The sequence below is a fragment of the Euprymna scolopes genome, chromosome 13 (genome assembly GCF_053919585.1).
Source record: "Euprymna scolopes isolate OS-2025 chromosome 13, ASM5391958v1, whole genome shotgun sequence".
Classification (NCBI taxonomy): Eukaryota; Metazoa; Mollusca; class Cephalopoda; order Sepiida; family Sepiolidae; genus Euprymna; species Euprymna scolopes.
The window spans coordinates 54,021,089-54,040,361 of NC_136494.1; the positions used below are offsets into that span (position 1 = coordinate 54,021,089).

Below are 19,273 nucleotides of genomic sequence, written 5' to 3' on the forward strand. Positions count from 1 at the left end.
GAAAAAAAAGCCAAATACCCTAGTGTTTTGATGTGATGTTTTGAATATAATAAACTAGTTATGACCAAAGTTTCATTTCATTCGAACAAAACACTAAGAAACGGGGCCTAATTAGAGTTGGGGCCCATTTTTTTTTGGGGGGGGGTCACCCGTGTATATATATATATATATATATATATATATATATATATATATATATATATATATATATATATTATATATAGGGTGTAAATTTATTTTCCTATATTTATTAAATAAGTTACAGTATACAAACCAAATTTAAATACAAATAGAAATACACCACATGCATTTCCAAATATATAAAAGTTATTCAATATGACACTAGTTGGCAACAATAGCTGGAGACGCTTAGGGAAAGTTCTAGAAAAGTTTCGAATGATTTCTTGGGAGATTTTCGTTCATTTTATCCTCAGTTTTGTCTTCAAAACATCCGAATGTGTATGATGGGAAGCTGAAACCTCCAGGATAGACCAACTACTGAAACCCGGAGGATTAAGGTTTGGAGAGTTCATTACAAATGAACTCACGAACACTCATGGCTTATCATTATGAAATCTTTTGGGCCCGTGTGAAGGAGCTGAGTACCGTTGGAATGACTATCGACGTTTTCTGAAGTGCCTTTTTCCCTAGAGCAGCAATCATAGCTTAAGAATGTTTAAACAATAATTTTCTTGATTCACTTTTATACTTTAAACCAAAAAAATCAAATGAGTCCTTCAAGTTTCGATTAAGACTGTTCAGACCATTACTGGCGCCGCATCTTGCCTTCTGAGTAAAACCACAATTTATAAGCAAATTCGAATATTTTGAATGTTATTAATAGATAATCATAAAAGCGAATCTAATCGATTCATGTTCTGGGAGGGGTGTGTGAAAAAGTTGTACCAGCGGATTACAGATCAAAACAAACTTCTATGAAAATTGAAATATTTGACAGAAGAGTCTAATGAGTTATTTTCTATTTATTTTAAGGAATTAAAATCAGAATTCGGACGAAAATGTAGCTTTTGATTAAAAGAATTCTAAAAATAGTTTTATGATATTATAGTATACAAAGCTATGTTTGATTTATAGTTTGAATTATGAATTTTCATCATTGAATAAATACGAACACCAAATAATGCTCTGATTTTTACATCTGTAAATAAAATTTCACTATTGTCCATATTTAAAGTGACGCACACAAAATTATCAAATTTAGAGATAACTTACATTTACGCGTAAAATGTACTTAAGTGACGTTAAATGATTCGACAGTGTTCGCATTGATGATCAATTCTCTTTTACTCAAGTTTTATCAATGCTAAATAATTCACCTATATAATTGTATTGGACGTCTTTATCGATTCTAAGGTGATTTAGATCGATCATTCCATTTTAAGCAAATGCGCATTGTTAACTGTTTCATTGCATTCATCGCATTGTTAACTGTCAGCATTGTTGTCATTCTTATCAGCACTGATCGCCCAATTTCGAAATAAATTACCCACAACAACCGATTTTGTCGTCATATGACCTTTTTCCGACTTTCTAACGACAATCTATATCTTTCTATTTGATGTTGTTCTCCAACAACATCAGCACAGTTCTAACAAACTGTGATGTATTAGGAGAAGCACTTGTCTACGTGGGAAAAACATTACATCGCAAAATATCATCGTTCAGATGATAGCTTTGACCTTTATAGAACACCAGGTGGGATACTCACTATATAGCGGATTTATAACAATTACGCGACTGTAGAAATTTTATTACGTTAAATAAACTAGACTCTAACATACTTTAAATCCAGTTTTAATTGTATGGAACTCCGAGCCGGAGTCCAAACGGCAGTCGATGGAATGACATCATTCATTCTCACTATCGAAGTTCAAGACGCAGTTCAAGACATCTGTAGGCAACGTGATGTGCACCGTCTTCTGAGACATATTTCTTGGAACTAGGGTCAACTGGACGCTGCTGTCTCACTCACGGTATAGTCATGATTTATCGCTTCAGACTTCCACTTGTTTGGATCCCTGAAAAATGCATTGTGTGGAGAGTAGTCCCCAACAATGCCCTATGACACTATTAAAAATGGATCGCATCGATAGGCGCTGCTTTACGACCGAGATATCAAGACAGTCATTCATCACTGCCTATTGTGATTATATAGAAAAATAAGTTTTGGGGAACAAAATGTCGCTTATTTTAACAGTGACGTCTCTCTCTCTCTCTCTCTCTCTCTCTCTCTCTATATATATATATATATATATATATATATATATATATATATATATATATATATATATATATATATATATATATATATATGCTAGCAGTTCAGTCCGGCTGTGCTCGGGCGCTATGTACTGTTCATAACTTGTACATGTATATATATATATATATATATATATATATATATATGTATATATATATATATATATATATATATATATATATTAAAATGTTTGATTCATGTCAAGGTAAACTACATCTAAAATTTCAAATGTTTAGACTTAAAATTGGTGGAGGAGTTTGGTAAGGTCTGCAAAAGTCAACTCTCTCAACTTTGACCTCTTGGCAGCCAAAAACTGATTAAAAAGCTCGCTGTATGTCTGAATATCCTTTATGTAAAATTTCAAATGTTTAAACCCAAGATTAGCTGAATAGTTTGCTATGTACCACAAAGCTAAAATCTTTTGAACTTTGACGCTTTGGCAGGAAAATTTTCGGCCAAAAACCGATTAAAAAGCTTCCTCTATGTCTGAATACGCTTTATGTAAAATTTCAAATGTTTAGACCAAAATTTGACTGAGTAATTTGGTAGAGACCGCACAGGTCAAATTTTGTAAAACTTTGATCCCCAATTTTGGCTCTTTTACATTTCAGCTCAAATCAAATTAAAAAGTTTGATCCATGTCTAACTAACCTACATCTAAAATTTCAAGTGTTTACACCAAAAATTGGCAGAGGAGTTTGGTAGAGTTTTCAAAGGTCAAATCGTTGAATTTTGACCCCTTGTCAGTCAAATTTCTGGCCGAAAACTGATTAAAACATTTTTCCCAAATCTCAGTACCGTTATGTCAAATCTCGAGTCTGTAGACTGAAAATTGACAGAGTAATTTGGTAGAGAAATGTACGCTCACAGACACAGGCAGACAGACAATTTCACTTTTATATATATATATATATATATATAAATCACATTTACTTGCATGCGTACAAGGGCAAAGGCGGAATTGTGCAATTAAAGCGTGTGTTAAGTCTTTGTTCGCGGTATGTAAATAAAAATAACTGTGAATGTCTTTTGCTTTTTTATATCGGCATTTTACGAATCCTATTATTCTGTATTTCATTTTTACTTAAATGCCTGTATACTACTTTTTTTAAAGAATTCTAATATGAAGAAAACGATACAAAACCGAAGATAATAAAAACAATGTACGTGTTTAGCGTCCCAAATTTTTCAAACGATTATTTTGATTGCATTTTCATTGCAAGTTGGAATCTTTTTCAAACAAAGAAAAAAAATATATATTTTTCTAATGCCAAAGACATACTTGATCACTTTACATATGTAAAAAAAATAAATCTTTATCTCAGTTGTGCGTGATTAAGACTATAGATCGATAGAAATTTAGAACTTGATAAAAAAAAAGTGTACGTTTTTCGTCTCCCAAATTGTTTATTTACGATTCTTTTATACATAATTTTCATTGCCAGTTGGAATAGTTTTCAAACAAAAGCATAACAAATATGTTTACAAGTTAAAGTCTTTTATATATTCTACCGTGTTAATAAAAAGAAGCTACTTACCTATCAACACAAAAAATCTAACATTTTATAAATGGAACATAACAGAAAATTGTACAATATGCAACTGTTATCAAAGGCAATAAAAGTTGCATCTCATATTTAACCGGTTGATTAAGAAAAACGAAGAAATTAAAACCATTTAACGGGAACATACTATTTACGTTCCCTTTAATTTAAAAAAATAATTTCTCAGTACAATTGTAACCTAACGCAATAGTTACTTTTCAACGTATTTGCTTGAGTTTTTATTTTACGATTTAAACTATTTTAAGTCTTCTTTTGCATTAGAATCTATAATTAGCAATTTAAAGACGTTAAAATTCTTGCAAATGTCTATTATTACATTAAAGATTATGCAATTTAAGCTTGTTAAAAGCTGGCAAAAGTTATAGCTATTGACTTATTGATAAGTGTTTTATACCATACTTATAGAGTAATGTAGTATTGTTGTGACTTAAGAAATCTATCTGTACTTTTTCATTTTAATATACTTCCACACGAAAGTTTCTGTTATGTAACAAATATATATATATATATATATATATATATATATATATATATATATATATATATACTAGCAGAGGTGCCCGGCGTTGCCCGGGTGTTTGGAGGTGTGTGTTGAGCAAAAAAAAAAGTGGTAATAGGGAGGCAGGCTCGAACCCGTACGCGAAGAAGGAAAAGAACGTGACAAAACGTGACGTCGTTGTTGTAACGACGACCACCAAACCGGAAGTGACGTAGGTTTAAATTTAGGCTAGACAATCGAAAAGAGAGGATGTCTTTCGAAAATATCGGCGAAAAAAACAACCTCTCCCTGTAGAAAAGTGCCTAGTTGAGAGTGAAGAAATTAATGCTTTTGACCAAGTTTTCGGTATTTGTCGTCTGAAGGATCGAGCTTCAAAACGATCTCGTGAAAATCCGTCGCCTCTGTTGAAAGTTTTACGCAGATATGCAAACATACATGCATAGATTTATATATTTGTAGCTCAAATTTTCGACCCAAACCAATTAAAAAGCTTGCCCTGTCTCTAAATACGCTCTATGCAAAATTTCAAATGTTTAGACCAGAAATTGTCTTTAGTTATTTGGTAGAGACCGCAGAGGTCAATTTTTTTTTAAAACTTTGACCCTAATTATGACCCCATAGCATTTATTGTTTTGGACTCAAATCAAGTTATTAAGTAAAGATTCATGTCCAAGGAACCTATATCTAAAATTTCAAGTGTTTAGACCCAAAATTGGCGGAGGAGTTTGGTAGAGTTTTCAAAGGCCATATATATATATATATATATATATATATATATATATATATATACGAGTATATATGGAATCTTCCGTCGACTTCGACATATAATGGTCCATCACAACAACTGAAACGTTTCTACTAATAAGACTATTTTTGTTTGTAGTATCTAATATTTGCGATGTACGTCTTTAGCCTCCATAAAATCGTAACATCTTTTAAAGGAGGACTGTAAACAATTGCCATTGTATAGCTTTAGTTCGGATGCAACAATTACAGTCCTTAAATAGCAGCACAAAAACACCTAGATTCAATCTTTGTTTGGAAATGAATTCTTCAGATCTTTTCTTTATTCTTCATTCCAAAGAAATATTCATTTGATGACAACCATAAAGGCCACGAACTCCTTTGAGCATAGAATAAATTATCTGCAGCTGAGTTTGACAAACAATTCCATTTCTCTCTTTTTAACATACTTTCTCTCAGATAAATGGTCATCAATGGTAAGAGTTTTTGTCGTCTTTTACATGAACTGCTTAGTCTCATACGTTATTGAAGTATACGTTTAATTCACTTAGTAAAAATACAAACTAATATATATATATTTTTTCTGTAAGGTCTGAGGTGGCTGTTGGCTCGTAAACATGGTCCAACATCCGAAACATATATAACCAAACAGATAAAACGGTAATAAAAATAAAACCCATATTTGCTCTGGAATAGTATTGAGCACTCTCTTCATGTTTTTACCATTTTTACTATATATATATATATATATATATATATATATATATATATATACTAGCAAAAGTACCCGTCGTTGACTGGGTTCAAAAACAGCCTACAGAAAATGATTTATGAAAGTATGATAGGTTATGAAAAGGAAGGGTTGAAAGGGTTGTAAAGAGATAGCTCCGAATTTGGGGGTATCAAGACCAAAGCAAAATATGATGAAAGTAAAAATAAAATAGATAAACCCCATAATTCATTATACCATACCTGTTCACACTTAAACACTTATCACAATATTCTGTGGATCTATATAATGTTTGCATGTCTGCCTATAACTTTCAACAGAACCGGCGGATTTCTACAAGAACAGTATCGTTTTGAAGAGTAACCTTTCAGACGACAATTTCGAAAAATTGGATAAAAACATTAATATCTTCACCTGATACTGGGCACTTTTCTACAGGGGGGGCGCTTTTTTCGGCGATATTTTTCAAGTCATCCTCGCCTTTCGATTGTCTAGCCTTATTTAAACATAAGTAACTTCCGGTTTATTGGTGGTCGTAACAGCAAAGACGTCAGGTTTTTTTCCCTCGTTCTTTTCCTTCTTCATGTACGGGTTCGAGCCTGCCTTCCTACTACCACTTTTTTTTTTTTTTGCTCAACATACACATCTAAACACTCGGGCGACACCGGGCTGAAATGCTAGTATATCTATAAAAGTGTACGTGTCTCTGTGTGTGTCTGTGTGTCTCTGTTTCTGTGTACATTTCTCTACTCTGTCAATTTTCAGTCTACATACTCGAAATTTGATATATATGGTATTGAGATTTGGGAAAATCTTTTTAATCTGTTTTCGGACAGAAATTTGGCCGTTAAGAAATCAAATTTCAACGATTTGAGCTTTAAAAACTCTACCAACCTCCTCCGCCAATTTTCAGTATAAACACTTGAAATTTTAGATATAGGTTCCTTGGACAGGGATCTAACTTAATAACTTGATTTGAGCCCAAAACAATAAATATTAAGGGGTAATAATAGAGATCAAAGTTAAAAAAAATTGATCTCTGCGGTCTCTACCAAATTAGTAAAGACAAATTGTGGAGTAAACATTTGAAATTTTACATAAAGGGTATTCAGAGATAGGGCAAGCTTTTTAATTGGTTTGGGTCGAAAATTTGAACTATTAATATATAATTGTATGCATGTATGCTGGCATGTCTGCCTAAAACTTTCGACAGAGGCGACGGATTTTCACAAGATCAGTATCGTTTTGAAGCTCGACTCATCCGACGAAAAATACCGAAAAATTGGCAAAAAAAATTAATTTCTTTACCCTCAACTGGCCACTTTTCTACAGGAACGGGTCGCTTTTTTCGCCGATATTTTCGAAAGTCATCCCCTCTTTTCGATTGTCTAACCTTAATTCGAACCTTCGTCAATTTCTGTTTGGCGGTGGTCGTAACAGCAACGACGTCACGTTTTTTGCCGTTCTTTTCCTCCTTCACGGTACGGGTTCGAACCTGCCTTCCTACTACCACTTTTTTTTTTGCTCAACACACACTTCCAAACACCCGGGTAACGCGGTGCTGAAATGCTAGCATATATATATATATATATATATATATATATATATATATATATATATATATATATATAGTAATTTATAAAATATATATGGCGATTAAGCTACACTGAATATTCTGCGTTTCATCCACTATAGGATTCGTCAGGCTTATGCGCGAATTCTGTGGTTGCTTCTTGTTTTTATATATGTTGAGGATTTCTAGTTAGCCAATCAGCTTTAAAGTATCCACCGCGCCCCTTCCTATCAGCCAATGGGCATGCATTTTATCGAACAAAGGATCTGTTTTAGAACTAGGTTAGTGGTTTAAGGTAGACGTTTTCTTTCCTTTTTATATATATATATATATATATATATATATATATATATATACCTATCTGTACACACACACATGCACATATATAATATATATATATATACATATATGTGTGATCGTTTATGTATATTCATGTTTATTTAATTTATTTATTTGTTTGTTTTCTATTGTTATTGTTAGTTTTAAAGCTATTTTGAATCGCTATCCTAGAGTAAGTTTTATTTTGTGAACACAGTTGTTTGCTATTTCTCGTCTACAGTTTAATAGATTTTGGGGTTCTTTAAAGTACAGGATAGCAAATTTTTCATGGAGGCATAATTTACATGGGTCGTCTAAATGTCTGCACGTGGCAGCTTGTCTCATTATTTTCCATTCGACTACCGGCTAATGTCCGCTTTCTTTGAGTTCCCAGTATTTATTCGCTAGTGTTGTTTTTATACGGTGTTTTTTTATTTTTGAATGTACTTTTGTGGTCATAGTATCGGGCTTTGAAATCTTAGGAAGTCATGCCTATGTAATATTTCTTGTTATTCGGGTTTTCTTTCGCAAATATTGTTGCTTGATAAACTACGCTTTTTGTTAGGCATTTATTTTGGACTGGGCAAAGTGTGCGGTGTCTACAATTGCATTTATCTTGTTCGTTATTAGTATTTTTATTTATGGTATGGTTGTTCTTGTCCGGGGTTGGTTTGTTATTATTATTATTATTATTATTATTATTATTATTATTATTATTATTATTATTATTATTATTATTTCTGCTAGTGTTGGTTTTATTTCTGTCATGGTGTCTACTTTTTTATTGTTTATTTTGTTGTTGTTTACATTGTTTTCATTTAGTATTTTGTTATTATGTGCTTTAATTATCATCTCTAAATTTTCGCAACAACTGTAAGATAACTTTAAGGTATTTTTATTGAAGATTTTATGTAAGGGGTTGGTTGCGGGAAAGTGTTTTTACAATAAGATCTAGAAATTTCTTGCCAAGTTTTGTTTTTAACATTTGATTGTATGGGGCCGTATACCAAATTATAGTTCTTTTTCTTCTATTTTTACTTTTATTATAGTTGTTGGTGTTTTGTTGCTTATATTTGATATCGATATTTTTGTATCCACTATTTTTTAGGGCTGTTTCCTAGATATTGGTTGACCTGTTAAATGCATTTTCATCGCTTGAGTTATTACTGAGTCTACTTACGATCGAGTTAGGAATGTGTTTTATAATTGATGGTGGGTGGTTGGACTTAGGGTTTACGTAAATTGGAGTAGCGTTATCTTTTAAGTATGGTTCATATGTGTTTTTTTCTAAGTTTAACGTGACGTCCAGGAAGTTTGTTATTTTTATGTTAGCTAACACCAGCAACTATAATAAAATTAAAAATAGAAGAAAAAGAACTATAATTTGGTATACGGCCCCATACAATCAAATGTTAAAAACAAAACTTGGCAAGAAATTTCTAGATCTTATTGTAAAAACACTTTCCCGCAACCAACCCCTTACATAAAATCTTCAATAAAAATACCTTAAAGTTATCTTACAGTTGTTGCGAAAATTTAGAGATGATAATTAAAGCACATAATAACAAAATACTAAATGAAAACAATGTAAACAACAACAAAATAAACAATAAAAAAGTAGACACCATGACAGAAATAAAACCAACACTAGCAGAAATAATAATAATAATAATAATAATAATAATAATAATAATAATAATAATAATAATAATAATAATAATAATAATAATAATAACAAACCAACCCCGGACAAGAACAACCATACCATAAATAAAAATACTAATAACGAACAAGATAAATGCAATTGTAGACACCGCACACTTTGCCCAGTCCAAAATAAATGCCTAACAAAAAGCGTAGTTTATCAAGCAACAATATTTACGAAAGAAAACCCGAATAACAAGAAATATTACATAGGCATGACTTCCTTAGATTTCAAAGCCCGATACTATGACCACAAAAGTACATTCAAAAATAAAAAAAATACCGTATAAAAACAACACTAGCGAATAAATACTGGGAACTCAAAGAAAGCGGACATTAGCCGGTAGTCGAATGGAAAATAATGAGACAAGCTACCACGTGCAGACATTTAGACGACCCATGTAAATTATGCCTCCATGAAAAATTTGCTATCCTGTACTTTAAAGAACCTCAAATCTATTAAACTGTAGACGAGAAATAGCAAACAACTGTGTTCACAAAATAAAACTTACTCTAGGATAGCGATACAAAATAGCTTTAAAACTAACAATAACAATAGAAAACAAACACATAAATAAATTAAATAAACATGAATATACATAAACGATCACACATATATGTATATATATATTATATATGTATATATATGTGCATGTGTGTGTGTACAGATAGGTATATTTATATATATATATATAAAAAGGAAGGAAAACGTCTACCTTAAACCACTAACCTAGTTCTAAAACAGATCCTTTGTTCGATAAAATGCATGCCCATTGGCTGATAGGAAGGGGCGCGGTGGATACTAGAAAGCTGATTGGCTAACTAGAAATCCTCAACATATATAAAAACAAGAAGCAACCACAGAATTCGCGCATAAGCCTGACGAATCCTATAGTGGATGAAACGCAGAATATTCAGTGTAGCTTAATCGCCATATATATTTTATAAATTACTAACTAGCTCTACCTACGTATTGAGCACTTTTGAAGTAAATACTTATTTACGCATAAATCTATACTTTCGTATATTAGGTTTATATGAGTAAATGAAGTAGTTATATATATATATATATATATATATATATATATATATATATATATAAGTGAAATATCTGTTTATTTGTGTACACTTTCCTACCAAATAACTCTGTCAATTTTCGGTCTACAGGCTCGAGATTTGACGTAGGGAATATTGATATTTGGGAAAATCTTTTTGATCGTTTTTTCGTCAGAAATTTGGCTGTTAAGGGTCAAAGTTCAATGATTTGACCTTTGAGAACTTTACCAAATTCCTGCGCCAATTTTGGGTTTAAACACTTGAAATTTTAGATATAGGTTACCTTAACATTGATCTAACGTTATAATTCGATTTGAGCCCGAAACAATAAAAGGTAACGGGTCATAATTTACCTCTGTGGTCTCTATCAAATTACTCAGCCGATTTTTGGTCTAAACATGTGAAATTTTACATAAAGTGTATTCATAGATAGGGAAAGTTTTTGATCGTTTTTTTCACTGAGAATTTGGCTTACAAGAGGTCAAAGTCCAAAAGATTTTACCTTTGTGGTCTCTAGCAAACTATTCAACAAATTTTGGGTCTAAACATTTGAAATTTTACATAGAGGGTATTCAGACATGCAGCCAGCTTTTTAATTAATTTTTAGGGCAAAAGTTCCAGCAAAACTTTAATAGCCAGCCGTGGGTCTCTCCAGAATGTGCTGCTTCCATGGCACACAGAAATATCCTTTTCCATTTCTTCCAACATAACATATGTACTGAGACTAAAGCCGCTTTCAGGATTGCCAGTAACTACTGTAAAAAAGCAATAGAGAACGCAAGAGAGCTGTATGCTCAGTCCGTTAAGTCCAAAGTAGCTGAGCAGCGGCTTGGTTCCCACCAGTTTTGGCAAATAGCAAATAGAATTCTGAACAGAAGCATGTGCTCTATCCCGACTATCACCAATGGACCTGAGGTAATCTTGTCAGCATCAGACAAAGCTAAACTCTTTGCCAAGAACTTTGCAGCTAATTCTACCCTTTGCGACCAAGGTCGCCAACCCCCAATATTTCTTTCTGTATCAGAAAACACGCTATGTGGTATACAAATATCTGTACGTGATGTTGCCAAACTAATCAAAACCTTGATTCCATTAAAGCAACCGGTCCTGACGGTATTCAAATTATAGTACTCAAACAACTTCAACCAGATCTAGCGCCCATACTTACAAAACTGTTTAAACGCTGTCTTAAGGATAATTGACTCCCATCACTCTGGAAAATCTCATCAGTATGCCCTGTATTTAGGAATTCGGGTGATCGCTCATCTTCCTCTCAGTACAGGCCAATAAGTCTCTTGTGCGTCATGAGTAAGTTGCTGGAATCTGTGTTAAATAGGGAATTAATCAACCATCTCAGCAAAAATAACTTTCTTAGTGACACGCAATATGATTTCTGTTCTGCTAGATCTACAGCAGATGTGCTTACAGTTATATCTCATAGGATTAACGAATCTCTCGGCGGAGGCTACCTTTCTAGCGCAATTGCTCTTGACATATCATATTGATAGAGTATGGCATAAAGGTTTACTTCACAAAATCTCCAGCTACGGTATAGGTGGAAATGTCTTCTCAGTTATTAAATCATTTCTCTCTGATAGATTCATAAGAGTAGTGGTTGATGGGCAAAAATCAGAAGCTCATAGTATTTAGGCTGGAGTGTCTCAGGGGTCCATTCTGGACCCAACTCTCTTCCTGATCTACATTAATGATGTAAATCACATCCTTACATCATTCGTAGACATTTATGCTGATGACATTACTATCTATGGTAGCACATCTAAGACCGTAAACGACCAAGTTCTCTCCGATTCTCTCTCCTCTGATCTTGAGCAAGTGGTACAATGGGGAAAGAGGTAGCTTGTGACTTTTAATGCATCTAAAACCAAGCTTTTATCTTTACACCATCAACGCTCTGATCCCCATCTGGCATCAATTGAAATGAATGCTCTAGTCTTGGGGAGACCTCATGTTTTGACAAACTTCTGGGCTTGACATTTACTCCTGATCTGAAATGGAACACATACATCAAATCCGTTGCCAAGGCCGTTGGAAAAAAAGGTGAGATCCTTCTATCGACCCAGTAAATATCTTACTGCTGATGCAATTCTGTATCTATATAAGAGCCAGGTACATCCAAGGATGGAGTACTGTGGCCACATCTGGGCAGAAGCTGCTAGAAAAGACTTATCTTGCTTTGATAGAGTTCAAATTCGACTTCGTAGCCTCGTAGAGGATGTTCTTTTCTCTTCCCTGCAATCTCACAGAAGAGATGTTGCGAGTTTATCTCTGCTTTATCGTTATTTTCATGGCAAGTGCTCGACTGAGCTATAATCTATGGTCCCCTCTCGCCAAACTTTCACAATAAACACCCGTCCTAGCAGAAACCACTATCAATAATTTCCCCCACTCTTTATCTGTGGCTAAACCTAAACGTAGATTCCATGAATAAAGTTTCTTTCTTAGAACTGCACGTTTTCCTGCTTTCCAGCTGACTACAATATGGTTGTTTTCAAATCTAACGTAAACAAGTTTTTGATGAGCCGTTCCATATAAGTTAACAAATTTACCAAATTTCCTTCTAACGATTACTTTATTGTCCAATTGTCTACTGCATACTCTTCAACACTTATCCTCGAGTGGACTCTTGGCCTTGATAAGTGGCGATGCCTTTGTCAAAAGAATTTGGTTGGAAAGAGGTTAAAGTTGAGAGAGTTGACCTTTGTAGACTACCAGACTACTCCGCCAATTTTGGGTCAAAACACTTGAAATTTTTAGATGTAGATTACCTGAACATGGGCAAAACATTTTAATTTTATTTGAGTCCAAAACAATACATATTAAGAGGTCAAAATTGGGGTCAAAGTTAAAAACAAATTTGACGTCTGAGGTCCCTACCAACTTTACTCTATGGTAGTTAAGGAAGCCCATTATATAGAAAGGCATTTCCGTACATATTCACATTTTTTAATATATAAATATGCACATAAAGTTGTGAGCAGTACATAGGGCCCGAACAAAGCCGGGTGGAACTGATAGTATATATATATATATATATATATATATATATATATATATATATATATATATATATATATATATATATATATATATATATATATTATATTATATTATATTATATTATATATGCATTCTTTCAAAATACTATACAATAATTTGGTTTTTCATCAGCACATACTGGAAACTCAAACTGTAAGCCTAACGGTGTTTCCGTTCTTCACACAGTATCTGGCAAAATATTCTCAAATTAGAACATAGTTTACCGCTTCGCTCACAACTATCGCAAATGTTCTCTTGATTGAAGACATAAAAACATTTCTCATCTCAATTATTGTTTTGTCTTTTGAAATATAAACGCTGCAACAAATTATTATTTTTTTACGGTCTGGAAATTTGTTTTTTTTTTTAACTTAAATATAATTATAACAGATTTGTTCTAAATTTCTGAATAACGTATTTTTAAGTAAGCAGAATAAGTTGAAAGTGCAAAGTTTTATCTAAAACAAATAATTGAAATCTAGCTGTCATTGACAAGTGTAATACTACTGACGTCCTCCCTCAAATGTTAAGAATTACAAAAATTATGAAATAACTTGCTCATCAGAGCAAAAGTAGTAGGCTTAATAGAAAGACAAAAGAACGTAAGTTGTTCATCAAGATTGTTAAGCATCCTAAGTTATGTCCCTTTGGTTTGAGAACTCTTCTCTTAAGGAGTCATGTTTCCTTCTTTTCCGGTGTTAACCTTCTTAAGATAAAGACAGTGATAACCCGTCTCCGCGTGTCGACCTTCCCTTTTTTACTGATATCGACCGTCACATATATTTAACACGTCTCATTTAACAGGTTATGGCCCCAGCCGACTAATGTTTGATGGCGATGAAAATAATTATGAGATGTTCGAAATTAAATTCATGGGACACCTTCACAGGCTAAAAGTAAAAGCCAAGTTAAAAAAGGAAGATGATGACATTGACCCACATAAAAACAAGGATATATTCGCGAGAACTGACCCAAGTTGTAGATGATAGAAGTTTGGCATTAATCATGTGAGACGCGAAAGATGATGGAAGGAAAGCTTTAAAATTTTTAAGAAAACATTATTTGTCCCAAGGCAAACCAAAAATCATTGCCTTGTATACCGAACTGTCTACCCTCCAAAATCACGAGGCAGAAGATGTTACCGGCTACGTCATACGTGCTGAAAAAGCTATAGCTGCTTTACGAAATGGTTGAGAGACAATTTCAGACGCATTGGCGACAGTCATGCTATTCAAGGAGTTCACGTCTACCTTCAACACATTAAAAGCCATAGTTACTCAAAGAGATACACCACAAACTTTGATGGAATTAAAGGCATCATTACGATCATATGAGGAAAACACGAAACCCAAAATGGAAGACGCCATCATGGAGACACCAAATAAGAAAGAACATCCAACGTGTTTTCGGTGCAACAAATATGGCCACTTCGCAAAAAACTGTAATAAAAACAGGTGGTGTAAATTTTGTGAAGTAAGAAATCATGATACAAAATTCTGCAGAAAAAGACAAACTGAAGGAAACAGCCATTCATACTACAAGGTAGGAATAAACCCTCACATTATTTCTGATAACTTTGAACTATTTGTCGATTGTGGGGCTACTGCCCATATTATTAATGATGAAAAAAATTGTTACTTTGAACATGACTTTAACCCAGAAGAACATTATATTGAGCTTGCTGACGGACCAAAAAAAAATAATATAGCGTTAAAGAAAGAAACGGCAAAAATAACGTTACACGACATTTATAAAAAAAAGACATAATATTTATTTAAAAAATGTTTTATTCGTACCAACATTTACATAAAGCATATTGTCGGTACAAGCCGCCGGGAATTTGCATAAAACCATGCAATGCTAACCACCAAAGACAGCGTTAAATTCAAAATAAAGAAAAAGGGAAAACTTTATTATTCAAATAAATGCAAAACAAATATTAATAACACGAGACGCGACTTGAACACGTGGCACAAAATTTTCGGCCATTGTAATATTTTGAAAATGCCGACTATTGTTGAGAGAATGACCATTATTGAAAAAGACAATGCCATACCACCGTGTGAAACTTGTACTCTTGAAAAAATGCAAAATTTGCGATTAATAAAATCAGACGAAAGGGACAGGTTTCTATTAGAACTAGTGCATTGTTACTTGGCTGGAAAAATAGAACCCGTTAGTATGAATGGTTACAAGTATGCCCTAACATTTACTGACGACTATTCAGGCTATGTGATGGCATATTTCCTCGAGAACAAAAGAAACAGTCGACGCTACAAAAGAATTCTTGCCCGATAGTGCTCCTTATGGGAGGGCCAAGAGATTAACAAGTGACAACAGTTCTGAATTCACATCAAAAGAATTCAAATCACTTCTTGTTCAACATAAAATCCGACACGAAATTCGGCCCCCACTCACCACACCAAAATGGAACCGCAGCACGAGGATGGAGAACCTCATTTGAAATGTCGAGATGCTAATAGAGTCTCATGTAACTCACGAGCTGTGGCCATATGCTTTTCTGTGTGCTACTTATATTCGAAATAGGTGCTGTAATCACCGAATAAAACTGACACCTTATGAGGCACTAAAGGAAAGAAAACCGAATGTTAAAAATATGAACATTTTTGGTACAACATGTTACGCCTATCTATCTATCTATATATATATATATATATATATATATATATATATATATATATATATATATATATATATATATATATATATAAAAATAGATCCTCGGTCGGAAAGATGGAATTTTTGTAGGATACGGCAAATACAGTCCAGCCTATTTTGTATATTTCAATAAAGAAAAATTTGTAAAAAAACAAATACGGTTAGTGACTTTTACAAGTGAATTTAACGATGCAAGGGAGACCACTCAGGATATTACAAACCAAAATAAATATATTAATCCAACTTTAATTCCATAAATAAATCCTAACCATTCCAGTGAACACATAGTCGATGAGAATAGAACAAACGAACTTCTACCTGATCCTTATGAGGGAAATATAGATAATAGCGGCAGCCAAGTTAGCGAGCAAACAAGTAAGAGAACAAATGACAGTTCTGAAAACAGAAATCCAAGGTACCCACTGAGACAGAGAAAACCACCGATTTATTTAAAAGATTACATCACTAGCAATAACCTAAATGATGAAGATGAAGAATGTATAAATTCTTGTGAAAATAAAACTATCCCTGGATCATAGCATGAAGCGATGAATTCACCGGAGGCTGACAAATAGAAATTGGCAATGGAGAAGGAGATGAATTCTTTAAAGGAAAACAATACTTTCACTCTGACAACCCTACCTGAAAACAAACATTTAGTTGGGGGAGAAATGGGTGTATAATATAAAAAAAGATGACAAAAATAATGAAGAATACAAAACTAGATATGTTGCCAAAGGGTACAGTCAGATAAAGGACATAGACTACCATGAAACATATGCACCACAAAAATGACCATCATCAGAATTCTAATGCAATTTACTGTACAGCATGATTTGATAATTCACCAGATGGATGTCAAATCAGCATACCTAAGCGCCAAAATAGACTGTGGTGTTTTAAGCCTATAACCCGAAGGATTCATTGCTCCAGGTAATGATGGGCTTGTTTGGAAATTAAAAAAAATCACTCTATGGTCTAAAACAGATCGGTAAAAATTGGAACGATCTACTGAGTAAAGAACTTCTACAAGAAAAATTTAATAAAAGCACTATCGATCCATGCATGTTTGAAAAAGTTGATAAAAATAAAAGAATTATTATTCTTGTATAAGTTGATGATATCTTGATTGCCGCAAATAACTTAGACACAGTAAAGGAAGCCAAGACTCTACTCAAACAAAAGTTTGACATGAACGATTTTGGTAAAATCTGGTGTGGACTTAACAGCAAAACCAAATGAAATAGAAATGAATCAACGGACATATACTGAGAAAGTATAAGAAACAATTAATATGCTAGACTGCAAATTCAGACTAACACACTGTGAACAAAAATAGCTTTCTCTAAGGAAGCAAAATCCTTTGATTCCACACGGTACAGAGAGGCTATAGGAATCCTGGTTTACTTATCTACTTGCACCAGACTAGATATTTCATGGGTCGTAAATAAGTTATCACAGTACAACCAAACCCCTACAATTAAACACTGGAATGCATTCAAGTATCTGAAAGGGGCTTTAAACTTTTGTTTATCTTTCAGGAAGTTAACAGGATTTACCGATGCTGATTGGGGAAGCTCTGAAGACAGAAAAAGTACGTCGGTGTATTGTTTTTCACTAAATGAAGAAGGACCTGTCATTGTCTAGAAAAGTAAAAAGCAGTCTACTGTAACTCTATCTACATATGAGGCTAAATATACGGCAAGGACACCAGCCATACACAATATCTACTGCAATTAATAAACGATATGAACTAGACAAAAGAATAGAAGCAAGCAACAATATATTCTGACAATCAGAGCGCAATCTGCATTGCAAAATCTATCACAAATCAGCGGGTAAAACACATAGACATAAAATATCACTACATACAGGACAAAATAAACAATGGTACAATCGAACTGAACTATGTGCCTATCGACAAAAATACAGCAGACTGCTTCACAAAACCCCTGGCTAGGACCCGCATGGACTGTGTAAAATTTAAATTATCAGAATGTAAAGTTTATGCGCAGGTGTTAAGAGCATTCTGAGTTATGTCCCTTTGGTTTAAGAACTCTTCCCTTAAGGAGACATGTTTCCTTCTTAAGATAAAGACGTTGATAACCCGTCTCCGCGTGTGGACCTTCCCTTTTTTTATTGATATCGACAGCCACATACATTTAACATGTCTCATTTAACAAAGGCACACATAGGCAGCTGAAATAGGATTGAAGTTCATATGTTTAGGGTTAATTTACGGATAGTTTTAGGAATGGCAGTGCATTTTACGACAGTTAGAGATATTTTATGGACAGTTTTAGGAATGGCAGTGAATTTTACGACAGTTAGAGATATTTTACGGACAGTTTTAGGAATGGCAGTGAATTTTATGACAGTAAGGAATATTTTACGGACAGTTAAGAGGTTTCGACAGTTTAGAACAGTTTTCCAATTTAGATCAGTAGAAGGCAAGTTATGTCTCGGAAAAAATCGAGATGAACTGACGTCAACCGACGACAAAGATGCCTAAGCAAACTACGTAGATATGAACGTTAGTGTTCAGAGAATTGTTTTTCGCGATAATGTCACACAAACACCCCGGAATCAAAATGTGTTGGAGCTTGTATTTTGAGGGTTTTTTTTTGTTTTTATTATACTTGTGAATCACTTTGCTCGCCCCTTCAATAGTCGCCAATGTTTCTTTTCTATTTGACAAAATATTTCATGTAATGTAGCAAAACGATTCACAAACAAATATTATAGTCGATAACAATCAATATTTCTTAATCAATTGTGTCATCTGTAGAAAGTCATGGTGAATAAATGTTGCACTGAGATCAAATTATAACATTAGTTCTGTCCACGTTCATTAAAGGAGAAATCTTTCTAGACTGAGACAATTTTAATTTTGTCCCAATAAAAGTGCCTCTTTTTCTTTCTTTTTGGGAGCTAAATTTTTCCCTCGTTAAAAACAATCGTGGGAAGGCAAGTAAATAGCAACTATTTAAATTATTATTTTTTCTATGTTTTGGGAATTTTTGGACTGGTGCCCGCATCTTGGTTATTGTTCTTTCGACCGTGAAGG

General features: G+C 33.5%; 1 protein-coding gene across 1 annotated transcript in view; it reads right to left on the reverse strand.

Annotated features, from left to right (window-relative positions):
* LOC145292031 (cerebrin prohormone-like) overlaps window positions 1-19,273 on the reverse strand; it is a 63,124-nt gene that overhangs the window by 1,391 nt on the left and 42,460 nt on the right. The gene's annotated exons all lie outside the window — the stretch shown is intronic.